The sequence below is a fragment of the Pleurodeles waltl genome, chromosome 2_1 (assembly GCF_031143425.1).
Source record: "Pleurodeles waltl isolate 20211129_DDA chromosome 2_1, aPleWal1.hap1.20221129, whole genome shotgun sequence".
NCBI classification, from domain to species: Eukaryota; Metazoa; Chordata; class Amphibia; order Caudata; family Salamandridae; genus Pleurodeles; species Pleurodeles waltl.
In genome coordinates, this window is record NC_090438.1 from 22,659,486 (window position 1) to 22,677,834 (window position 18,349).

Below are 18,349 nucleotides of genomic sequence, written 5' to 3' on the forward strand. Positions count from 1 at the left end.
GTTACTGGACTGTGGGGGTCACTTGGACAGAGTTGCTGGATTCGAGGGACCTCGCTCGTCGTGCTGAGAGGAGACCCAAGGGACCAGTAATGCAGCTTTTTGGTGCCTGCGGTTGCAGGGGGAAGATTCCGTCGACCCACGGGAGATTTCTTCGGAGCTTCTAGTGCAGAGAGGAGGCAGACTACCCCCACACCATGCACCACCAGGAAAACAGTCGAGAAGGCGGCAGGATCAGCGTTACAGAGTTGCAGTAGTCGTCTTTGCTACTATGTTGCAGTTTTGCAGGCTTCCAGCGCGGTCAGCAGTCGATTCCTTGGCAGAAGGTGAAGAGAGAGATGCAGAGGAACTCGGATGAGCTCTTGCATTCGTTATCTAAAGTTTCCCCAGAGACAGAGACCCTAAATAGCCAGAAAAGAGGGTTTGGCTACTTAGGAGAGAGGATAGGCTAGCAACACCTGAAGGAGCCTATCAGAAGGAGTCTCTGACGTCACCTGGTGGCACTGGCCACTCAGAGCAGTCCAGTGTGCCAGCAGCACCTCTGTTTCCAAGATGGCAGAGGTCTGGAGCACACTGGAGGAGCTCTGGACACCTCCCAGGGAGGTGCAGGTCAGGGGAGTGGTCACTCCCCTTTCCTTTGTCCAGTTTCGCGCCAGAGCAGGGCTAAGGGGTCCCATTTCTGCATAAGCCAGTCTACACCGGTTCAGGGATTCCCCCAGCCCTGCTCTGGCGCGAAACTGGAGAAAGGAAAGGGGAGTGACCACTCCCCTGACCTGCACCTCCCCTGGGAAGTGCCCAGAGCTCCTCCAGTGTGCTCCAGACCTCTGCCATCTTGGAAACAGAGGTGCTGCTGGCACACTGGACTGCTTCGAGTGGCCAGTGCCAGCAGGTGACGTCAGAGACTCCTTCTGATAGGCTCCTTCAGGTGTTGCTAGCCTATCCTCTCTCCTAGGTAGCCAAACCTCCTTTTCTGGCTATTTAGGGTCTCTGCTTTGGGGAATTCTTTAGATAACGAATGCAAGAGCTCATCAGAGTTCCTTTGCATCTCTCTCTTCACCTTCTGCCAAGGAATTGACCGCTGACTGCTCTGGAAGCCTGCAAAACTGCAACAAAGTAGTAAAGACGACTACTGCAACCTTGTAACGCTGATCCGGCCACCTTCTCAACTATTTTCCTGGTGGTGCATGCTGTGGGGGTAGTCTGCCTCCTCTCTGCACTAGAAGCTCCGAAGAAATCTCCCGTGGGTCTACGGAATCTTCCCCCTGCAACCGCAGGCACCACAAAACTGCATCACCGGTCCTCTGGGTCTCCTCTCAGCACGACGAGCGAGGTCCCTTGAACTCAGCAACTCTGTCCAAGTGACTCCCACAGTCCAGTGACTCTTCAGTTCAAGTTTGGTGGAGGTAAGTCCTTGCCTCCCCACGCTAGACTGCATTGCTGGGAACCGCATGTTTTGCAGCTATTCCGGCTCACGTGCACTCTTCCAGGATTTTCTTTGTGCACAGCCAAGCCTGGGTCCCCGGCACTCTAACCTGGAGTGCACGACCTCCTGAGTTGTCCTCCGGCGTCGTGGGACCTTACTTTGTGACTTCGGGTGAGCTCCGGTTCACTCCACTTCGTAGTGCCTGTTCCGGCACTTCTGCGGGTGCTGCTTGCTTCTGAGTGGGCTCTTTGTCTTGCTGGACGCCCCCTCTGTCTCCTCACGCAATTGGCGACATCCTGGTCCCTCCTGGGCCACAGCAGCATCCAAAAACCCTAACCTCGACCCTTGCAGCTAGCAAGGCTTATTTGCAGTCTTTCTGCACGGAAACACCTCTGCACGACTCTTCACGACGTGGAACATCCATCCTCCAAAGGGGAAGTTTCTAGCCCTTGTCGTTCTTGCAGAATCTACAGCTTCTACCATCTAGTGGCAGCTTCTTTGCACCCACAGCTGGCATTTCCTGGGCATCTGCCCACTCCCGACTTGATCGTGACTCTTGGACTTGGTCCCCTTGTTCCACAGGTACTCTCGTCAGGAAATCCATCGTTGTTGAATTGCTGGTGTTGGTCTTCGTTGCAGAATTCCCCTATCGCGACTTCTGTGCTCTTTGGGGAACTTAGGTGCACTTTGCACCCACTTTTCAGGGTCTTGGGGTGGGCTATTTTTCTAACCCTCACTGTTTTCTTACAGTCCCAGCGACCCTCTACAAGGTCACATAGGTTTGGGGTCCATTCGTGGTTCGCATTCCACTTCTAGAGTATATGGTTTGTGTTGCCCCTATCCCTATGTGCCCCCATTGCATTCTATTGTGACTATACATTGTTTGCACTGTTTTCTATTGCTATTACTGCATATTTTGGTATTGTGTACATATATATTGTGTATATTTGCTATCCTCATACTGAGGGTACTCACTGAGATACTTTTGGCATATTGTCATAAAAATAAAGTACCTTTATTTTTAGTATATCTCTGTGTTGTGTTTTCTTATGATATTGTGCATATGACACTAGTGGTACTGTAGGAGCTTCACTCGTCTCCTAGTTCAGCCTAAGCTGCTCTGCTAAGCTACCTTTTCTATCAGCCTAAGCTGCTAGACACCCCTCTACACTAATAAGGGACACCTGGGCCTGGTGCAAGGTGTAAGTACCTCTTGGTACCCACTACAAGCCAGTCCAGCCTCCAACACTCTGTACTCTGGAATTCCCTCCAGGCCCTACCCCCTTATCCCTGGCTGGCAACAAAGAGCCTCAGCAGAGATTAAAGAACACACTTCTGTCAGCTAAGTGGAGCATGCTGTCTGGAATCTATTTGTGTAGAATTGTATTATGGTTGGTTTGTTTTTTGGTGAAAGCTGAAAACTGAGACTGATTGTACTCAAGCCTTCTTGAGACTTTGAAAGGCATCTTCTAAGGACACAGACATGATTTATGAGTGGGGGCCTTGGTGAGGGTTAAACAACAGGGGCCTTGACAATTTTCATTTTGTAACTGAGAACTGTGACAGAACATCACTATCTTCCACTTGTTTATTTTTCGTACTAATAGTGCTTACGCAATTCAGTGCTAGGGTTACTTTATGTGTGAGTTTACTTGCTTTTTGTATTGCAATTCATTTTATGTTAATAGTGATTATGCAATTCAGTTCTAGGAATGCTCTATATGTGAGTTTTCAACTTGTTTTATGTTGTAGTTTTACCATAGAAAACCTAATGTGAAAGTGAAGATCCATGAAAGATACTTGCAGAACTTCCTAATTTGTTTGGAGACATTCAGATTTTGTCACCTTTTATATATATTAATCTGTGAGAAGAGAGAGAGGGCCAAGTTGCTGATATTACCAGGGGAATGTACTGTGATAACTAAATTAGACTTTAATGAGATCAGTGCATGCCTTTTTTAATGCTATTTAATGAGACCAGTGCATGCTTTATTGAATGTTGTGAAACAGTCTCTTAATAGCACATAGCTTCACCAATACCGTAATTCATCACAGAAAGACAACTTCCAGGGGCTCCACTGACAGTCCGCCATAACCCGAAGAGCTACACCCAGCTGGACCTGGTGAAAAGGAGTGCAGTGTTTCTTTCTCTCTTGTCCTAAATCCCATTCCCTTTTGGGGCACATGCCGGGGCTCCTGGTGCAATCAGCAGCACCAGGAGGTGTCTCAGGAGCTCAGGAGAACAGTCATCACCCATGCATCCCATGTATCTTCTTCTGTGTTCTTCTGTGTTCTTCTGTGTTCTTCTGTGTTCTTCTATGTTCTTCTGTGTTCTTCCGGTCTTCCTTTCTTCTCTCCTTCCGGTCTTCTGATCTTCCTTTCTTCTCTCCTTCCGGTCTTCTGTTCTTCTGTTCTTCTGTTCTTCTGTTCTTCTGTTCTTCTTGTCTTCTTGTCTTCGGCTCTTCTGCCTCCTCCGTCCTCTTCTCCCCGCGCCTGCCCTCCTGCTCCTGCCTCATCACCCTCCCCCACTCGCATCCCCCTCTCTATCTCTCCTATCTAACCCGTTCACTATCTACCTCCCTCACTCCTCCTATCTACCTATCTCTCTATCTCTCTATCCCACTATCTAACTCCCTCACTCTCCACCTCCTACTATCTTCCTATCTCTCTATCTATTTCCCTATCAATCGATTTCCCTATCTATTTTCTCTATCTATTTCTCTATCTCTCCCCCCTCCCTCACCCCTCTATTACCTATCTTCCTATCCTCTCACTCTACCTCTCACCCTCACCCACCTCTACAACCCCCCCTCCCCTATCTTCTCAACCCTACTCCTATCTTTCTCCCTTATCTCCTAAACCTCCTAACACTCACCCCCCTCCACCCTTAAACCCCCCTCCCCCAGCTCTTCTCACTCTACCTGTCCTCCCCTCCCTCGCGCTTTCCCGCCGTGACCTCCTGCACGCCCCCGCCCCCCAGCTCCCATTCGCCCCCACCTGACCCCTCCCCCCCTCCTACCTCATATGGCAGCTGCTGTGCGACCGCGACACTGGCGCGCCAGAGGCAAGCCCGTCTGCGCCCGTCCGCGCCTGGCCTGCGCCCAGCGCCACGACCCCTGGTCCCCAGCTCTCCCAAGCCCCGCTGACCCGCTATGACCCCACCACCCTCCACGCCCTCAACCCAGGACGCTCCAACACCTGCTTCCAAGCTCACCCCAAACGCACCCATGGACCCTTCGCCTGCAACTCCTGCAAACGCACCTTCCACCACGCAACAACCACGACCACAAGCCCACGCGCCATCAACCACCTCAAGTGCATCCTAGTCAACGCTCGCTCCGTCCACAAACACGCCATTGAACTCTGGGACCTCCTGGACTCCATAGCACCGGACGTCGCCTTCATCACGGAGACCTGGATGAACTCCTCCTCGGCCCCTGACATCGCCACTGCCATCCCCAAAGGCTACAAGATCTCCAGAAAAGACCGCACCAAACAGGTAGGAGGAGGTATCGCCATCATCTTCAAAGACTCCATCAGCGTCACCACCTCCACCGAAGACACCCCTCTCGCCGCTGAACACCTGCATTTTCAGATTCGCACCGATCCGGGGACCACCCTCAGAGGATCCCTCGTCTACCGTCCTCCCGGGCCACGCGCCCCTTTCAGCGACGCCATCGCCGACTTCATCTCCCCGCACGCCCTCGCCTCGCCGGACTACATCCTCATAGGTGACCTCAACTTCCATCTGGAACAAAACAACGACCCCAACACCACCACCCTGCTCGACAACCTCGCCAACCTCGGCCTCAAACAACTGGTGAACACCGCCACCCACATCGCCGGACACACGCTTGACCCCATCTTCTCCGCCAGCAAACACGTCTTCTTCAGCCACGCCTCCGCCCTACACTGGACCGACCACAGCTGCGTCCACTTCACATTCCGACGCGAGACCCGCCACCTCCGCACCCAACCCATCCCTCGTTGACAGTGGAACAAGATCCCCGAAGAGCAACTCTTCTCCGCACTCGCCGCCAACCAACCCACCCTCACCACCGACCCCAACGACGCAGCCCTCAACCTCACTAACTGGATCTCCAACTGCGCAGACATCCTTGCTCCCCTCAAACGCACGCATCGACAGACCAACACCAAGAAACCTCTCTGGTTCTCTGACACCCTCAAAGAATCAAAGAAAACTTGTCGCGCCCTTGAGAAAGCCTGGCACAAGGACCGCACCGCTGACAACATGACCACCCTCAAGAACGCTACCCGCGAACACCACCACCTGATCCGCGCTGCCAAAAGGAACTTTTTCACCGACAGACTGGACAAAAACAGACACAACAGCAGAGAACTCTTCAGCATCGTCAAGGAGTTCTCCAACCCCAGCGCCAACGCCAACGCCGTCACGCCCTCACAGGATCTGTGCGAATCCCTCGCCACTTTCTTCCATCGCAAGATTAGCGACCTCCACGACAGCTTTAGACACCAGACCCATCCATACACCACCGAACCGGCATCCACGGCCATCACCCTCAACAACTGGTCCCACATCAACATGGAAGAAACCAAATCCATCATGAACTCTATCCACTCCGGCGCCCCTTCGGACCCCTGCCCGCACTTCATCTTTAACAAAGCCGACGACATCATTGCGCCGCACCTCCAGACCGTCATCAACTCTTCTTTTTCTTCTGCTACCTTCCCCGAATGCTGGAAACACGCCGAAGTCAACGCCCTACTAAAGAAACCTACGGCTGACCCGAGCGACCTAAAAAACTTCCGCCCCATCTCTCTTCTGCCTTTCCCAGCCAAAGTAATAGAGAAGACCGTCAACAAACAGCTGACCACCTTCCTGGAAGACAACAACCTGCTCGACCCCTCACAAACCGGATTCCGAACCAACCACAGCACTGAAACCGCCCTCATCTCAGTCACTGACGACATCAGAACCCTGATGGACAACGATGAAACAGTCGCCCTCATTCTGCTCGACCTCTCGGCTGCCTTTGACACCGTCTGTCACCGCACCCTAATCACCCGCCTCCGCTCCACCGGGATCCAAGGCCAAGCCCTGGACTGGATCGCCTCCTTCCTCTCAAACCGTTCCCAAAGAGTTTACCTCCCTCCGTTTCGCTCAGAACCCACCGAGATCATCTGCGGCGTACCCCAAGGCTCATCACTCAGCCCGACACTCTTCAATGTCTACATGAGCCCCCTCGCCAACATCGTACGCAAGCACGACATCATCATCACCTCCTACGCCGACGACACCCAACTTATACTCTCCCTCACCAAGAACCCCGCCAGCGCCAAGACCAACCTACAAGAGGGTATGAAGGACGTCGTAGATTGGATGAGGCTCAGCCACCTAAAGCTGAACTCTGAAAAAACGGAAGTCCTCATCCTCGGCAACACCCCGTCCGCCTGGGACGACTCCTGGTGGCCCACGGCCCTCGGCACCGCACCGACCCCCACAGACCACGCCTGCAACCTCGGCTTCATCTTCGACCCTCTTCTCACCATGACCAAGCAAGTCAACGCCGTGTCCTCCGCCTGCTTCCTCACCCTCCGCATGCTCCGCAAGATCTTCCGCTGGATCCCCGCCGACACCAGAAAAACCGTGAACCACGCCCTCGTCACGAGACGCCTGGACTACGGCAACACCCTCTACGCCGGGACCACAGCCAAACTCCAAAATCGCCTGCAACGCATTCAAAACGCCTCGGCCCGCCTCATCCTCGACATACCCCGCAGCAGCCACATCTCCGCACACCTGAGACACCTGCATTGGCTCCCTGTCAGCAAAAGGATCACCTTCCGACTTCTCACCCACGCACACAAAGCCCTCTACGTCAAGGGACCGGAATACCTCAACAGACGCCTCCGCTTCTACGTCCCCACCTGCCTCCTCCGCTCCTCTGGCCTCGCACTCGCTGCTGTCCCTCGCATCCGCCGCTCCACGGCGGGTGGGAGATCTTTCTCCTTCCTGGCGGCCAAGACCTGGAACTCCCTCCCCACCAGCCTCAGGACCACTCCGCTTTCCGGAGACTCCTAAAGACCTGGCTGTTCGAACAGCGATAACCCCCCCCCTTTTTTCCCTAGCGCCTTGAGACCCGCACGGGTGAGTAGCGCGCTTTATAAATGTTAATGATTTGATTTGATTTGATGCAGAGAGCCTGGGTTTCAGGTGAGTGGCCGTGCCACAACATTGTGGAAGATGAGTTGCATCTGGAAGAAGGACCATCCATCAGTGGTGGGAAACAGCCAATCCAAGGTGAGAACCCATTCCTCTTCCAAGCAGCCTTGTAATCTGCCAGTAATGTACAACAGGAGAACGAGGAAGTAGGGAAGGAGGAGGAAGATCTGGCTATGTTAGCAGAGGATGATGAAGCAGATCCTTTGAACTCCATTGTTGGCCCACTGGGCAAAAGATATAAGCCCACACCTACTCAGGCTAGCATAGTGACTGGCACTCCACCCCTGAGAATGGCCCATTCCTAGTAGTCAGCCAACCAGCCACAGCATTCCCATATCCCAACACAGCCATCAACCCCGCACAGCCCTCGCATCCAGGTTAGATGTGTTGGTTCCCCTACTCAAAACCCCCAAGACAGTGTAGTCAATGGCTTCTCTTAACCATCTGAGGGACCTAGCACCCCTGGTGAGGAGCAGGTATCCCCTGTGAACCAATCTTCAGCCCACAGCCTCCCCTGGGCCACCACCCCCCACTGCTAGACCTGATGGTGCTATCCAAAGCTGCCCCATGCAGAGGGGGCTGGTGATGGTCATGGTGGCCAGTGGGAGGAATACTTTTTCCGACAGCAGGCTGATGTGAGGTAGGACATTTGTGACATAGGGGCTACTCTGTCTGACATTTCAGACTCACTACAGGACATGCACCAATTCCCTCGGATGGTTAAGAGACTAACCCAGGCCTTGGACAAGATAGATAAATCTTGGCAAGATATGTCAAAGAAGATAAATGACATCATGGTCACCCATAGGGAAGAGAGTGTAAGACACCATGCCTTGACCATGAAGGTGATGTAGGGCATGCTGAAAATAATCAAAAGTCTCCCTTCACGGATGGAGGGGGCCCAACACATCTACCTGCACCACATCAAACCTCGCCACCGGTGCCAATAACCTGCACATGCATCTTCACCCTGTACAGGCACCACCACCCATGCACATCCCTACTCTGCACAGGGACATCCCCCTCCTGCCCAGTAACATGCCTCACCTGTATAGCCACCAATAACCCTGTACAGGCATAATCACCCACCGTCCAGTTACATTCCCCATCTGTACAGCCACCTTCTTCCCTTGTACAGGCACATCATCACACCCACCCACACATCAGCACAGAGATCCTCACCACCGCAATTTCGAAGTTGCAAGAGAGATCCCCAATGCTCAATGTAACATATGTTTTCAATACACTTTGTAAATAATCAAAATCTTCCACATTTCCAATTAGTGAGTAATAGTTGATGATGGCAAATTTGGTAATCTGGTTGTAGGCCATATACGTGTTGATAAATAAATGTAAAATGTATATTAGTAGAACCAACTGTGTACAAAGGTTTCATGTTGAAAGCATAGCTAAACACCTCACAATGTAACTTCAATAGTTGGAATACAGCAAAACTAATGAAATATACTGCACAGAGATGTAGATTTTTAAAATTTCAACTGAAATTTTACTTTGAATTAAAAAACAATGTCCATTGGAAAGGGAGAAACGAAATCAAAAAGAATCTTAAATCAGATTGGGCAAGGGGACTTGGATTGGGGTGGGCAAAATAAATGTAACATATCAGGAAGAGTCAGGGGAATCAGCCTATGTATAAAGGGTACACAAAAAAAGTCCACTGTCCAGTCACGGGCCATCCTCACTGTCATCCATTACAATAATGTCCAAATCCTCTGTGCCTGTGCTGGACCAGACACCCCACGAGAGCAGGCAACATGAGGAGTGTGAATGGTAGCAGGGGAAACAAAGAAGGAAGACAAAGACACAACAACAGTGGTGAGGGAGGGGTATTGGGCCAACATAGACAAAAGGGCTTCCCCAAGGAAGTTGTGGTGGCAGAGAGGTAAACTGCTCCCCGAGGGATCACAGTGTGGTGACTGGGGCAGGTGCCTCCCTCAGCTCTTCAAGGCGGGCACATGGAGGGGGAGTAGTGGCAGGGGGTACAGTTGGAGGCTTGGATGGTAGGGGGGCTTCAGGAGTTAGGGACTGTTCAGTGACAGGCTCAGATGGCAATGTTGTCTGCCCTGGGGACAACACATCAAAATCCTGGTCTTCTGGACCAAGAGAAGATGCACATTGCCCCCCCTCACAGCTGGTGGTATCCCTCTCAGTGCTCTCCCCCTTGAATGCTCACAGTCTCCACATTGGCTGATGGTGTTGTTGTTGTATTATCCTTCCGGATAGATGCACTGTCCTTCCCCACTCACTGGTGGTATTGAGAGGTTGGACCTGCCCACATGAGGTTCCACTCTCCTGCCCATGGTCCTGGGTGGATGTCCCTAGGCCAGCTGGGTCCACTGAAATGGAAGGCAAACAATTATGTACTGGAATATCCCTAGAGAACTTCAGACAGTGTACATCGCAAGCGCCTCATTTGGCATGTCATAACAGCTTAATCTATGCTGTATACTGTTAAGCACATATGCATAGTTAGGACTTTGACCTTGAATTTAGAAATGACAAATGTGCCACTGCATTGCACATGTGTATATGTCCTCTTTCATATGTTTGTATAATTTTGCATATGGCAAGTATCACAAAGCCAGCCTTTACTTCATTAATACAAAACTTATTATTCAATGTGTGTAAGAAAGTTACATGGTTAGCTCCCCACTTTTTGCCTGGAAAATGAGGTGGTTTTGAACTGTAAGTGCTCTGGACCCCAGCTAAATTGACTCCTAGAGCATGGGTACTGAAGAGGCACCCCCAGAGCTGCAGCACCAATTGTTCCACACTGAGAAGCCACAACCCACCCTCATGCAAACTGCCACTGCAAGTACATGACAAGGTGTACCCAAAGTTGAAAACTCAACATGTCACTCACCATGGGTGCCATGTCCACTAACACTACATGAAATATAAGTAAGTCACCCCTCTTGCAGCCCTTGCTGTCCTAAGTCAGGGTGCACTATGATACATGTGAGAGTCTATGTGCATGAGCAGATATGCCCTTACAATGTATTTGCTAACTCTTAGACATAGGGGGTCATTCTGACCCTGGCGGTCATGGACCGCCAGGGCCAACGACCGCGGGAGCACCGCCAACAGGCTGGCGGTGCTCCCATGGGCATTCTGACCGCGGCGGTACAGCCGCGGTCAGAAACGGAAAACCGGCGGTGTCCCGCCGGTTTTCCGCTGCCCTGGGGAATCCTCCATGGAGGCGCTGCAGGCAGCGCCGCCATGGGGATTCCGACCCCCTTACCGCCAGCCTGGTTCTGGCGGTTTTGACCGCCAGAACCTGGCTGGCAGTAACGGGTGTCGTGGGGCCCTTGGGGGCCCCTGCAGTGCCCATGCCAATGGCATGGGCACTGCAGGGGCCCCCTAACAGGGCCCCACTAAGATTTTCAGTGTCTGCATAGCAGACACTGAAAATCGCGACGGGTGCAACTGCACCCGTCGCACCCTTCCCACTCCGCCGGCTCCATTCGGAGCTGGCTTCCTCGTGGGAAGGGGTTTCCCACTGGGCGGGCGGCCGGCCTTCTGGCGGTCGCCTGCCCAGCGGGAAACTCAGAATAACCGCGGCGGTCTTATGACCGCGCAGCGGTATTCTGGCAGTTCCCGTTTGGCTGGCGGCACCCGCCGCCAGCCAAACTCAGAATGACCCCCATAGTAAGTGTACAGGGAAACCATGGTAAATGCGTGTGGTGGACACTGGTCACTACAAGTTCTCCAGCTACATGATTACCTCTATGAACCCTTGGTTGTTTGGTATCAAACAACTCAGAATATTAAATGCACACTGATGCCAGTGTGGGTACCAAGAGGGTATCTTGGAGGTGTCCCTTGCCAAATCTTATAGCCCTGGCATGGTTCCTGACTGGTCACAGCCAGCCTGCCACCACCACACACAATTATGGACACCTGGGGTGGGAGCATTTGCTCTCAGGAGCCAGAAGACAAACTCTTTCCTGGGTTGAGGAATAAAACCTCCTCGAGGCAGACATCCTGTATCAGTGGTCAGCTTCAACGGGATTGTCACCTTTGAAATCTGACCCCCACCTCTGATGCTAGCAGCCCGATGGTTCTACCCCCACTTTAGGTGGGAAAACTGGCATGAACCCTAGCAAGAATGGGGGCATGGCCACCCTCAGCCTGTACCACCCCTCAGGTGTGGCAGGCGAGGTGACCACTCCATTTCCTTTTCCTCCATCTTGGATGGTAGAAAAATAGCCACTCAAAGTCAGGGATGTGTCCCCTTCCCACAGGATGTGGTCACTTAGTGGGTGTAGCTATCCTAAGGTAGGAGGCCCAATGTCCCCTACCAAGTGCTTACCCTAATACCCCCTACACCTAAATGCAGTATTTAGAGGGCATCCCCTGACCAAGATCTCAAATTCAACAGACACAAGAAGACCAAGACATAGAAGACCAAAATCACAAGAAATGAAGTCCTACTGCACAAAGAAAAAATCATTAAACCCTGCCTGTTGCTCCAAGGACTTGGCCATTGCCGCTGAGGTGTCACCTGTAAACCTGAAGGACTCTACAAAACTCCTGATGTCCAGTCAAAATTGCCAAGAACCTCCCTCTGATTGAAGGTATCAAGCTCCTTCACGCTGCAAGTAAGGAACCCATGAAGTCTGGTTTTCTGACCTACTGCTGACCAATGACTCAGAGCCAGCAGTCAAGTCAAAAACTGTACAACAGCTCCAGAGGACCATACCTGCCACTGTGTCAAGCTTGGTGGCACTAGGTCTTTCTAGGGCTGTAGCCTACCAGTACCCACACTACCTGACCCCCAACATCAGACACCCAGAAGCAGAGTCCGCTCTGGTCTCCCAAAAGCACATGAGCAAGCACCCATCAAAGGACTTCGGGACACCCAAGATCCAACCCCTGAGTGGCCCTGCTGACCTGCAATCCACCCTCACAGCTGCCTGCCCCTAAGGAATCCAAGACGCACAATACCCGGCTGAGCTATCTGCGCTGCACCCTGCCTCCCTGGCCCCCATACCGAATGACCAGCTGTGCTCTCATGTTTCCCTAGCCCTTGTGAAATTCCCTCCTACAAGGGGACTCAGTGTAAGTGTACTTACCTTTAAGTCCCTCTGTGCAGTGTGTTTCCAAGTGGCCCCCTTCTCCTCTGTGCACCAGCTCTAAGACTTTCTGCCACTGCTCCCGCTTGAACCAGAAATCGCCTGAACGTCTTGTGCGGGACCATTGTACCTGTCCACATCCTTGACCTAAAAACTGAAGGTGACACTTGTGAGAGCATTGCCTGATTTTATCTGCATTTTTCTAATTTCTCCCATTGATTCCTATGGTGCATAATTAAGCACAAAACAGTATTTTCTAAACTTTTAAAAAATCATAACTAAACAATTACTCTCTGTAGCATGATGATCTTGGTCTTACAATTGTCTAAAAATCGACATTATGTTTGTAAATTGGTCTTGAGATATTATTCCAAGTGTAAGTCTTCATTTATTGATACTGTGAGTACAACAAATGCTTTGCACACCTCCTGGATTAGTCAAACTTCTTGCCCACACTACCACAGAAACAGAGCATTAGGTGATCTATTTTTACCAAAGTGGGGTTGCTTGGACTCCCTGCACAGTACATGTCATTTTCATACAATATTTATAGAGCCAGCTTCTACAATGTATAAACAAATAAACACAAATAGTATGTATGAGACAGCATCCCACACCCAAACGTCTCACTTATCAACACTGAACATTGTGTAAGCCCTTCCATCCCCATTGGATACAACAGTTATGATGGCCTTTGGAGACTGGTTCTGAAGCTTGCATTACCCCACTTTATAAATATGGCACGTGGAAAAAGACACCTTAGAGCAGCCTAAGCATCCAAAAATGAAGCCAAGGCAGCTCTAAGGCAGCACAAGGGGCTTGTAAATATGCTCCATAGGCTAAAAGCTGACAAACAAACATCAGGTAACATCTATTTCACCACTCACATCATACTACTAGATACATAAAGCAGTTGCTGTCCATGCACCTAGAACTGAGCATGAAAGTTTGCCACTTACACTTCCTGTTGATTGTGATGGGGTGTCTGACAGTCAGTGCACACTTGCACCACACATACACATGGAGGGCAGCCAGGTTGTTCTCAGGACCCTTTGGTACAGTAGACAGAGGCCAAGCCTGTGGACATGTGTCTGGGAGGAAAGTTCCTGGGCCTTGATTCGAGCCCAATGTCGCAGGTCCTCCCAGTGCTTCTTGCATATTCAGACACGCTGGTGGAAAACAACCACTGTACAGCAGTGCACAGAGATGTCTTCCCAAAAGTGAACGATCACTGCAATACTCAACTGTTGTTTGGGGTTCTCCATAAAGGTGAAGGTATTTATCAAGCATACCCTCAGCAAAGATGTTTAATTCAGACTCGCTAAAAAGGAGTGCTTTGTCATCAAGTCCCTCAGCTATGTTGGGGCAGCTTAGGCACACAGAGCAGCAGGATTGCAGAGGATTTGTTTGCAGGTGAGGACGGCTCCCAATGACTCTAAAATGGCTGCCAGGAGCTTCCTGCTGTTTATTTCCTGCTTGCCATATCCTGTATGATATTGTTGGGTTTCGGCCAGACTGCAGAGTCTACACTCTGACTGTGGAGTCTTCTCTGTGTACGGAGTGTATGCACTCAGAGCAGCAACTCCACAGTCAGAGGGGAAACTCTGCGCTTAAGCTGCAAAACAATGATTTACCAAAGAAAATTGCACTTAGGCAACAAAAAGGCAAAAAATACAGTACCTAACATTACACAGTCATTTTAAGGTTTTTATGAGCCATTTTTACCACATACAACACTCCTACAGCTGAATTAAGCTTGCCAAACTGTATTATGTATACGTATGATTGCATTACATCACATGAGCACCAATGTCAGATATATGAAGCAACACAATGGCAACTTTAGTGGCTTAGGGTGGCCTCATAAATCAGAAGTAGCAGTACACTACACATGTTGCTGCATTACACTACTGTGCGCTGGCTTGCGGTGGTCATGCTCACACAACATACATAGATTTTAACGCATCCCCAAATTTAAAAGGCAATGTAACCTTGGAAAAGTGCAATACCCATAAGCCTCCCCTGGTGAGCAGCACAGATGAGGAGACAATTCACTATTTTTCCTCTGCAGCACACATAGAAGGAGGCAAAAGTCTCCCAGGTTTGTCTATGTTCAGGAAGGTGCTTCTTCCAGCACAAATACAATTGTGCATGCAACAAATGCATTGGCAATGGGTACCCCATTTTGCATCAGCTTAGCATTGGAGGAGAGGAATGCACCATATGCCTTATGTATAACCTTTTCCAGACACAGTGTAGGGCAGCACTGCATCACTTTTTAGTAAATATGCCCCCAAACCCATAACACTGCCTGACACCCCATGTCACATGTGTATTAATGCCATGCTCCACTATACAGCCTGACACACAGCCTGCCTCCTCTAAAGAATAGAGAAGATGTGCTTGTTTGGAGTGTAGGTATTTCAAAAATGTTAAGGTTGACATTTACTTTAATTTTCAGTTTCAATTCTAACCTTTCCTTCTTGTACACAGTGTCCATGCAAAGGCATAGTTTGTTGTGACATTTGGAGGAATATCCTTTGGGGTTTGTCACAGGTCTGCACAGCTAGTCAGTTTGCAGCTCTGACCTGCGTTATGGTGAGTTAGCAGAAAATCACTGTATCTTTAGCATACAGCACATTACTGCCCTTCCACCATCACTGGCAGACAATGGGCTGCCTAGCGCTAACCCTGGAACCCATACACCGTGGTGCAAGGATGTCTGCTTTACATGCAGGATTGTTTATGTGTAGTAAGGGGCACCTTTCTGCAAAAAAAAATCAATACTGGAAGGCTTTTTTTCTTTTTCTATGTGTGGTGCAGAATGCAGCACAATTAAAATTAGGGAAGAGAAAAAATGATACTTCTCCTTGTTGCACTCTCTATGGAGAGGCATAAGATGTTGGTGCATCCCAAGGTATACAAAGGCCCTCATTACAACATTGGCGGTAAATGCCGCCTACCGCCGTGCTTATGGCCGCCAACATTCCGTGACAGCGGCGGTATACTGCTACGGGTATTATGACCCACAAAGAGAATTCCACCACTATACAGACACCCACACAAGTCCGCCAGCCCAAAGGTCAGTGATAAACTGGCGGCACCAAAACCCACACCGTTACGCCAACAGAAATACACCCACAGTATCAGGACCCACGAATCACCACTGCGGTCTTTCAACCGCGGTAAACCATTGGGGGGGGGGGACACCGCCGCGCTCAAAATACACACACACTTACAAAACTACACCACATTGGACAATTCAAACTACACACACCTGACACACTTACACACACCAGACCACTATAAAACACACACCCACATTACCCACAACCCTTTCAACAAAAAGAAAGATTGCTAACAGAGAGAGAGACAAGCCAGGAGCACCCACTCAATCTGAGCCACAGAACACCATCACCCATCCATCATCCAGGCACCTCACAGCACACACCACAACACATCACTCCACACATCCTCACACATACCACTTACACCACATCCACGGCACCCCAAAGACACCCCAGGTTTTCAGAGGAGGAGCTAAGGGTCATGGTGGAGGAAATCATCCAGGTCGAGCCACAGCTTTTTAGGTCACAGGTGCAGCAGACGTCCATTGCAAGGAAGATGGAGCGATGGCGGAGAGTCGTTGACAGGGTCAACGCCGTGGGACAGCACCCTAGAACAAGGGATGACATCAGGAAGAGCTGTAACGACCTACAGGGGAAGGTGCGTTCCGTGGTTGCAAGACACCAGGTAGCCGTACAGAGGACTGGCGGTGGACCCTCACCTCCTCCCCCACAACTAACAACATGGGAGGAGCAAGTCTTGAGGGCATTAGAGGAGTAGCAGGAGGAATGGACTCTGGTAAATCAAATCTTTACTACTATATCCCCCACCCTACCTGCATGCCATCACAAACTCCTACCCCTACCCTCATCCCCATCACTCCACCACATCACATATACCCCACCATCAAAACCCACCCATCCCAATACCAAGCTCTGCATGCAACACCAATGCATGAACACCCATCACAGACCTGCATGGACACCCGTCACTAAAGCATGCCCATTAGAGAGAATCACCTAGCCCACAAAATCACCCCGCACACAAGGTAAAGTTGACAGGGCAATCACAATCATACAGGGAAACACACCCAAGCACAAGATGGCACACACAGATACAATAACACTGCATTTACATCTCCACAGGACCCCCACTCAATGCCACTAGAGAGGAGGTGCCACCAACATCCAGTCCCCCCACAGAAGAGGCCCACAGTGATGACAGCAGCTCTGCATGCCTGGATCACGATGACCAACCCTGCCATAGTCCCATACCACCACAGAGCCTCCCCCCTCAGGAAACACCAGCACAGCACCCACCCAGCAGGCCCATACCACTGTCCCCAGGACACGTCAATCAGCAGTGTGTCCACCACTACAGGGACCCCAGGCAACCCCACAAACCCAAGACAATCAGGGACCTGGGTTCAGTGGCAGTGGGCACACAGTTCAGGGGACAGAAGCACAGGACAACAGGGAAGCTGGGAGGACTGCTATGCACCAGGGGGAGGACAGGCCCAGGGAACCCACTTCCCACGAGGCACTTGCAGGGATCCTGGGAGCATACCACCATTCCCAGGAGACCTCGGGCCAGATACTGGCCAAGTTGCAAGAGACCCAGCGGCTGCAGGAGGGACAGTACCTGGGGATTAGGGAGGACCTCAAACACATCCACACCATCCTGGTCACCATTGCAGGGTTGCTGGCTGACATGGCCAACACTATGAGGAAGGCAGTGGCACACCAACGGGCCCCTGACACTAGCCACACTGAAGAACAGCCCTCCACCTCCGCCGGCTCTAGTGGACAGGAGGCCCCGCCACTGGAACAACAGCCTACCAGCACCCCACCCCCTGCAGAAGGAGAACCACCCTGCAAACGGTCCCTGCGGTCCAGGCAGAAGCCAGAGAACATTGCCAAGACCCCCACCAGGAAGTAAGACTCTCCTGATTGTTACCCTTCTGTCCCATTCTGTTACCCTGTCCACCTTGAACTGCCATTGCTCCCCTTCCTATGCCCCTTTGGACAATACACATGTGAAACAAAGAGACTGGACTCTAACTGGACATTCCTCCACCATCACCCCAGCCCATTGTACATCCCCCTCAACCTCTTAGCACTTAAATAAACACCCTTGGAACAAATACAAGTCTGGAGTCTGTCAATTGATTGATATATGTATTAGTTCAACAATCTGTAAACATTTCAATTCATATGTACAGTTATATATATATTGGTATGACCTGTAGTGGGCAGCAGTAAACACACCAGGAGCCAGAGTGGGGCACAGAGATCTGAAAATAGAGTTGCCAAAGGGCACAGTAAGTGGCCATAGACATAGGGAAATCTTGCTGCCATGCCCAATGTCCAACACAAAACTGCAATGTAAAGTGAAGTTACAGTGTCTTACTTGTGTGTCACTGGAAGTACTGCTGTATGAGAGAACGTCTGTTGTCCACATCTTCATCCTCTGCCTCCTCTTCCTCACTGTCCACAGGCTCCACCGCTGCCACAAGACTGCCATCTCCAGGCTCATCCTCCTGCAGAAAAGCCACCTGGTGTC